This window comes from Panthera tigris, chromosome C1 (assembly GCF_018350195.1).
Source record: "Panthera tigris isolate Pti1 chromosome C1, P.tigris_Pti1_mat1.1, whole genome shotgun sequence".
Lineage (NCBI taxonomy): Eukaryota > Metazoa > Chordata > Mammalia > Carnivora > Felidae > Panthera > Panthera tigris.
In genome coordinates, this window is record NC_056667.1 from 88,528,059 (window position 1) to 88,536,661 (window position 8,603).

General features: G+C 36.4%; 1 pseudogene; it reads left to right on the top strand.

Moving 5' to 3' along the window:
* Positions 1 to 225: 225 nt before the first annotated feature.
* On the top strand, positions 226 to 930 carry LOC102952868 (annotated as a pseudogene).
* Positions 931 to 8,603: the final 7,673 nt, after the last annotated feature.

Below are 8,603 nucleotides of genomic sequence, written 5' to 3' on the forward strand. Positions count from 1 at the left end.
TGCCAGGGCTGCAGCAGAAAGAAGAGCAGGAGGGCGAGGAGGGTGGGAAGGGGGGTGGGTCGCGGAGAGTGAAAGAGGGCGGGGCAAGGAGGGGCGGGGCGCAGGGCTCTGAGAGTGGAAAGGGTCAGGGGCTGGTCTGGAGGCCTGGGCTGCAGTCCTGCAGCATGGCCTTGGCCTCTGTGAGTAGGCATCACAAGCAAGGGCTCTGTCTAGAGAGGATCCAAGATGACCAAGGAGGAACCTCCCCCAAAAGGTTTGAATGAAACATACTTCAAAGTTATGGCACTTGATGAGTTAATTCTAAGATGGAAACAATATGAAGCCTAGGTCCAGACTCTGGAGGACAAATATACAGATCTTAATTCTAATGATGCAACTGGCTTAAGGGGGTCTGAAGAAAACCTGAAGCTCACTGGGAAAACATCCTTGTAATGAGACTACCAAGAAGAGAGATAGATGCAAGAGTGTACTACTCAAATCCAGTACCTCAAGCAAGCCCAGAAACCTAGCGATGCCCAACTGGGATCAACAAGGATAGACCCAGGGATGAACTTGTTTTTTCCTAAAAATGAAAAGTGAACTGTAATAGACTGAAGACAAACTGGAACAAGCCCAAAATGAACTGAGTGACTAGAAGTTCACACCTGACAGGTAAACAAATCATACTCCCCTGTCAGGATTTGGCTGAAAACCCCCAAGGAGAAAGCTGTGGTGGGACAGCCAAATACTGGTTTCCACACCAAGACTCAGATTTCTTGAGCCAAAAAAAGCCACATTCTTATGCTATCCAGCTTGAAATGGTTAATATAAAACTGACCAAATGAACCTTGTGTTTGAGCTTTTTTCTCTACCCTCTCCCCTTGTTTCTGAGGCCTGATGGCATGGGACTATTCTGAAGAAATTGCCACCTCTGAAAATCCCCCCTTCTAGGACATGTAGACACCTGAGAAATGTACTGTTTGAAGAAAATAGAGGAAGAAACCGAAGTCTTAGGTCTGTGGCACACTGTATCTTCCATTTAAAGGAAAGAAACATAGAGATTTAAAATCATGAATTGAACATGTAAGATTCCGGTAAAATGTAAAAATGGGATATGCATCACTCTTAACCTGAGCATAGTGACTTAGAGACGCTTTATATCAGTTTTGCCAATAAGGCTGTGGACTTTGTGATTCAAATTGACTTCTGGGTCATAACTCAAAAGAGGTGAATTTTGCCTTAAAAGCGTATATTTGCGGGGCACCTGGGTGGCTCAGTCAGTCAAGTGTCTGAGTTCAGCTCAGGTCATGATCTTAAGGTTCCTGGGTTCAAGCCCTGCGTTGGTCTCTGTGCTGTCAGCTCGGAGCCTGGGCCTGCTTTGGATTCTGTGTCTCTGTCTCTCTCTGCCCCTCCCTAGCTGGCTCGCTCTCTCTCTCTCTCTCTCTCTCTCTCTCTCTCCCTCATTCAAAAATAAGCATAAAAAATTTAAAAGAAAGGGTTTATTTGCTAAGAACAAATGTTAATAGTCATGAATCAAATAATAGATGTCAGCGCAAATAGTTCATATATTTAACCATTTAGTTTGGAGCTCTATATTACTTTATTGAGCCTTAAGTCAATGTCGTTTTAATCAATGATTTGTTCTTTGAATGGTTGCTAATGTTGTAGATAATCTTATTGAGGACTGTATGAACATATAGATGTGGTGTCAAACTTCAGGCTGAAACTGTTTGAAGCATTATAAAAATTCATTTCACTACTAGATTGTGTAAGGATACTGGCTGTGATGAGACTGTTTTTTTTTTTTTTTTTCCTGTAGTGAAATTAGATCCTCATTCCATTCAACAGGCACATTTTGAAAGAGCATTGTTGTTGCTGTTAATGGAAGACTGGGTTTCCTTCATTGTATCTGGGGTTTTGTATTGCATTCTTGATATTAAATTAAATATGCCTTGAAAAAATACAAGAAACTACAAGATAAATATCCTTTATTATTACAAATACAGATTATCATCAGTAAAATACTGACAGACTGAATCTAGCAACATATAAAAAGGATTATACACAGTGATTAAGTGGAGTGTATCTGAGAAATGCAAAGTAGATTTAAGGTACAAAAATCAATCAATGTAATCCTATATATTAATAGAACACATGATAAAAGCTATGTGATCATCTCAACAGATGTGGGAAAAGTATTTGAAAAGTTCTGTGCCTTTTCATGATAAACCTATTTAACAACTAGGAATACATTCGAATCCTCCAAATCTGAGAAAGTAGTTTGTAAGACATTCACAACTAACAGGGTATTTAATGAAGAAAGGCTGAATGTTTCCTCTTAAAATAAGAAAAAGCAAAATGATGCCCATTTTTACCTCTTCCACTTAACATTTTACTGAAGATTCTAGCCATGGCAATTAGGTAAGAAAAAAAAATAAAACGCATCCAGATTATAAAGAAAGAAATAAAACTATTTTTATTGGTGGGTGACCCAATCTTGGATATACAAAATCCAAAGGAATGCGCACACACACACACACACACACACAAATTATCTGAACTATTAATGCAGTTCAGCAATGTGGCAGGATCCAAGATTGATTTACAAAAATCAGCTGTTTTTTATATGCCAGCAATTAACAATTTGAACATGAAATAAGGAAACAATTCAATTAATAACAGCAACAAAAAATGAATAACTAGGAATAATTTTAACAGGAGAAATGCAAGGCTCACACACTGAAAATTTCAAAGCATACTGAGAGAAATTAAAGATATAAACAAGTAGAAAGACATCCTATGTTTCAAGTTTTAACACTTAAATGGCAGTTCTCCCCAAACTGATTTATAAATTCAATGCAATTCCTATGTAATTCCTGCTAATGTTTTGCACAATTAAAAAACTGATCCTAAAGTTTGTATATAAATTCAAAGGACCCAGAAAAACCAAAATTATCTTGAAAAAAAAAAGAAAAATTTGGAGGACTCACATTCAATTGATACTAAGAAGTTACTATAACCAAGACAGCATTGTACTGGCAAAAGGACAGACATATAGATCGTGAAGTAGAATTAAGAGTCAAGAAATACACCCTATATTTATGGTCAATTGATTTTTTTTAACTTTTTTTTAACGTTTATTTATTTTGAGACAGAGAGAGATAGAGCATGAACGGGAGAGGGTCAGAGAGAGAGGGAGACACAGAATCTGAAACAGGCTCCAGGCTCTGAGCTGTCAGCACAGAGCCTGACGCAGGGCTCAAACCCACGAACTGCGATATCGTGACCTGAGCTGAAGTCGGATGCTTAGCCGACTGAGCCACCCAGGTGCTCCTATGGTCAATTGATTTTTGACAGAGGTGCCAAGACAATTGAATGGGGAAAATAGTTTGTTCAACAAATGGTGCTGGACAACCAGATATCTACATGCAAAATAATGAATTTGGACTCATGCTTCACACAATACACAAAAATGTGCTCAAAATGAATCCTAGACCTCAATGTAACCGTTAAATATGAAAAAAAATTAAAGTAAGCATAGAAGTAAACGTCTGTGATTTTGAGTTAGGCAATAGTTTCTTATGTATGCCACCAACTGCAAAAGTGTCAAAAGAAAAACATAGGTAAGGAATTCTTACCAGTCAATAATAAAAGACAAATCACCCATGGCACCTGGGTGGGTCAGTTGGTTGAGCATCAGACTTCAGCTCAGGTCATGATCTCACGTTTCATGAGTTTGAGCCCTACATTGGGTTCTGTACTGAAAGCTCAGAACCTGAAGCCTGTTTCAGATTCTGTGTCTCCCTCTCTCTGCCCCTCCACCAACTTGACTCTATCTCTCTCTCAAAAATAAATAAAACATTAAAAAAGATCAATGACCCAATTCTGAAATGGACAAAAGATTTGAATCAATAATTCTCCAACTAAAATATATAAGTAGCTTATTTCATTTACCATAATGTCTCTAAGGTCCAACCAGACAGCACATGTTAGAATGTCTTTCATTTTTGAAGATGAATAATATCCCACTGTGTGTATATACCATGTTGTTTTTTCATCCATCTCTTAAATGGATGAATCACTTGCGTTACTCCCATCTTTTATGTATTTTGAATTATTCTGCTATGAATAAGAGTGTATAAATATCTGTCAAGACCCTGCTTTCAATTTTTGGAGGTATGTAACCAAGTATCTGTCAAGATCCCACTTTCAATTTTGGGATTATATAGTCTGTTCAGAAAGCTATAACAAAAGACCATAAACTGGGTGGCTTAAATAAGTCATTTATTTCTTGCAATTCTGGAAGCTAAATCCAAAATCAAGACTCCGGACAATTTGGTGTCTGATAAGGGTCAGCTCCCTAGTTCATAGCTGGCTGTCTTTTCATTGCGTCCTCATATGACAAAAGGGACAAGACAGCTCTCTGGGGTCTCTTTTATAAGGCACTAGTCACGTTTATGAGGGCTCTGTAAACATTCATTGAACAATCCATGTTAAAAATGATCTTATACTATAACAGTTGTGGAAACTTTTTTAAAAAATATGTGTCTATAAAGGCATAAAAGTTGAATTATATGGAAAGGGAACTATATAGAAATTTTAACAGAGATAGTAAATAATAGTGATGATGTTGAAGGTGATGATGGTCATGATGATATAGCTTCCAGTGATTTAAAGCTTAGATTTTTTGATAAAACACATTGCATGTTTAAAAGCAGGGAGGCCTGGAATGCTCAGTCATTGAGTGTCCAACTCTTGATTTCAGCTCAGGTCATGATTTGTGGGATCAAGCCTTGCATCTGTCTCCATGCTGAGCATGGAGCCTGCTTAAGATTCTCTCTCTCTCTCTCTCTCTCTCTCTCTCTCTCTCTCTGTTGCTCTGCCCCCTCCCCTGCTCACATGCTCTTTCTCTAAAATAAAAAAAATAGAATAAATAAAAATAAAAGCAAAGGGAAGTAAATATAATCAATTCATTTACCACCAGTAGCATTTTGATATTTGTTATTCTACATGAATTAAAGAGAAGAGACAAATGTATATCTTGGAGATTTAATTTAAAATGGAAGTTGCTACTGGACCTTTCTGGAGACTGAATACCTGAGCATGATATACTATATGTTCTTTGTTCTTTGGATATCCTATAATGAACTAGATGCTTTATATATGTCCAACCAAGTCATCAAGGTAAGTGTATGCAACATAAAGCATCATGTGGAAGTGGTAATCATTAGATAAGTCTCAGCAGGTGATGAAGGCACTGGTGGTATGAATAGATTGCTTGTACGGTGTATTTACTCTATGTGTATTGCTAACTCACCCTCACCTGACCACACAAGAAAATATTTGAATCAAGTACCCATAGATTGCAACAGCATCTACCAAGAGTGTATTGTTGCTTTATTACATCCTTATTCAAGGAAAAGGGATTCTTCCAACTGGAGAAGATTTTGAGTGGTACATCTAGGCTGTCAGTTTGATAGGAGGAAGAGATGGTCTCAGGACACTGATACTGATGCTCATGCTTTTTACTGTATACAGATGTTCAAGCACCTAGAAATGCTCAAATTGGAGGAGTGGTGAAAATACGTCTATCAGCTCATCGGGATTAGATTCTCAGAAAAATGTCTTGAATTAAGGAGTTTTAAATATATATTTAAAAAAGGAACCAAACATGAAAACTAACCAACCAAACAAACAAAAAACCTGGCTTTGTGGCATTAAGATGTTCTTGCTATTCAAGTAGACAAGGTGACAATTATGTGGATGTCAGTTAAGTTCTTTTTGCAGCTGAAGTGCCAATTGAGAGAAAAGAGAAAACGGAGAGGATAATGGAAAACATTATAAATATCAGGCATAATTCTGTAATAGCTTTCCAAATTTTTCTAACATATATGCATTCCAATTTTTCCCTTTCTTTCTTTTATCACTTTATATAAGAATTACATTGGTGGTAGCTTTATAATTTACACTTAAGTTGGCTGATTATCAAAGAGAAATTGCAACTAAATGGAAGAATAAACTTCATTAATATATGGAACGATTAGTCAATATCTTTGAAGGTCTTTCCATCTTGTAAGGGATAATAAACTTTCCATTATTTAAATATTTATTTTATTTCATTTAAGTTTATGTATTTTGACAGAGAGAGAGAGAGTGTGTGTGTGTGAGCAAGGGAGGGGCAGAAATAGAGAGAGAGAGAGAGAGAGAGAGAGAGAGAGAGAGAGAGGATCTCAAGCAGGCTCCATGTTCTGTGTAGAGCCTGACACAGGGCTCAATCTCACCAACCATGAGATCACTACCTGAGCCAAAATTAAGAGTCAGTCTCTTAACCAACTGAGCCACCCAGGTACTCCAATTTATTTTTATTTTAGAGCATGCAAATGGGGTATGGAGCAGAGGGAGAGAGAGAGAAAGAGAGAGAGAGAGAAAATCCCAAGCAGGCTCCACACTTATTGTGGAGCCTGACAAGGGGTTTGATCCAGTGACCTTGGTATCATGACTTGAGTCAAAATCAAGAGTTGGACACTCACTCAACTGAGCCACCCAGGTGCCCCTAATCTTTTCATTTTTAAGAGATATAGTTGCTCATGCTAGCTAAAAACATGTTATTGTCTTGAAATTTAAGGATAGATATTGAGAAACTGAACAGATGGACTATGTTGGGTTTGATGAACTGGCACTAAGCCTCTTTCTAGTAGTTTAGTGGACCTTTCTATAAGTAGACTGCAAACTTGGAAACCACTTCCCAACTCCTTTTTCATTTGAGTTCATGACGTGAATTGTGTTCTGCCAATTAAGTTGGAAGCCAACATTTTAAAGCTAGGTTTTCATTTACTTCCCCAGTGAAATTTCCCCAAAATTCCTAGTTAATGGAAACCAAAGTCATAATATTGAGTGGCATGAGAAAGGAAGATACAGAACATGTCTCCCTCTCCTTCTGCCTCAAGCTATGTCTCTTACAGCTAATACAACTTCTTTATGCCTCCCCTCCAAAGTGGAATGCCCACTATGGTTCCTGGATAATTATGGGCTCTGAAGTCTGGTGACATTTCCTCCTTATTTTCTTTTCTTAATAGGACTAGCCATGTTTCTTGGTCCTTAATTTTGGGAGATGGGGAAGGGATCACTATTCACCCTTGGCTTCTCAGAAAACAAATCATCTTCATTAAATCCTCTCTGTTTTCAATTCTTAAATTGGCTTTTGTGTTCCTGATAACTCTGGCTGAAGTACTCTGGACATTTTTGCTCTCCAACAAAGTCTTATAGATTGAATTATAGGTAGAAGTTGCTGCACTAGATTCAGTGTTCAGTGTCCAGTCAAAGCTTCATTTATATCACGAATCTGTGGAGCTGGCTGGCCTTAGCATTCTAGGTGTCTAGTCACCATTTTGTTGATGTTGGGCTACAGTTGTGACAGTGGTTTCTTAATTCCAATTTTTAGAGAGACAGAGTACAGTTAAGAGATTGTGCTCAAACTCACTATTTTCAGAGGTGATCTCTGATTTCATAACACTTCCATTTTCTGCTAAAAATGCCAAAAAACAAAAACCTAAATAGACTGTCTTCCTGTACAGAACCTTAACTGATACAACCTGAGTGTTTAAAATGTAAAATTAGTTTAGGTTAAGATATTACATTTTTTACATTTTCAAACATTTTACATTTATATCTGATCCATTTTGAGCTATAATTTATGAAAGAACTAGTGTTCACATTTTACTAAATTTATGAAAAGCATTTTTCTTACAACATTAAATATTCTTTTCTTCTTTTAAAAAAAACGTTTCTAGCTATTTATAGGCCATCAAGAGTTTCATAAAGCTTGGATTGATTAAACAAATAAAAACTAAACCCTAACTTGAAAACCAATTTCAAGTGGTTATGTTGTCATGAATTTAAAATTATATTGTTAAAACAACTTTTCTCAAGGGTATCCAATAACCTGAAATATCTAACAACATGAAAAGTTTAAAGTTAAAAGAAATCCAATTTCTTTTGGAAAGTTTTTTTCCCCTGGTTGTGTGGGATCCAAGAATTAAAATGTGAATACATATTATCATATTTTCATTTGTATTTTAATACAGTGAACATTTTTTTTAATCACAGTGGTGTTACCAATAGTACTATGCAATCTGGAAAATTGAGCTGTCTTGTTGATCTGAATTAATAAATTTTCTTAATGCTAATTACTACCCTTTACCAGTACATTGTAAACACACACAGCATATTTTACTAATCAAAAAATACTGAAGAACAAGATTACAACATATAGAAAATAAAAATGAGACATGGTTTGTAAGAGAAGGATTTAAACTCTAAAGCTTCTTTATATGATACACACACATACAAGGAGGGGGAGAGGGAGAGGGATAGAGAAAGTCAGGTACTCTCTATATATAAAGAGAGATCTATATCTATATATTTGGATAGACTCTATACATATAAAGAGAGATTTATATCTATATATTTGGATAGATATAGATTGATACAGAATAAAGATACAAATATAGATATAGAGAGACCCTTTGCTATTCTTACAGTGTGCATTTTAATGTAAACTTAGTAATTCAAAGCATGTATTTACTCCATTGTAATAAGTCAGTTGGCATTTTCACAAAAAATGG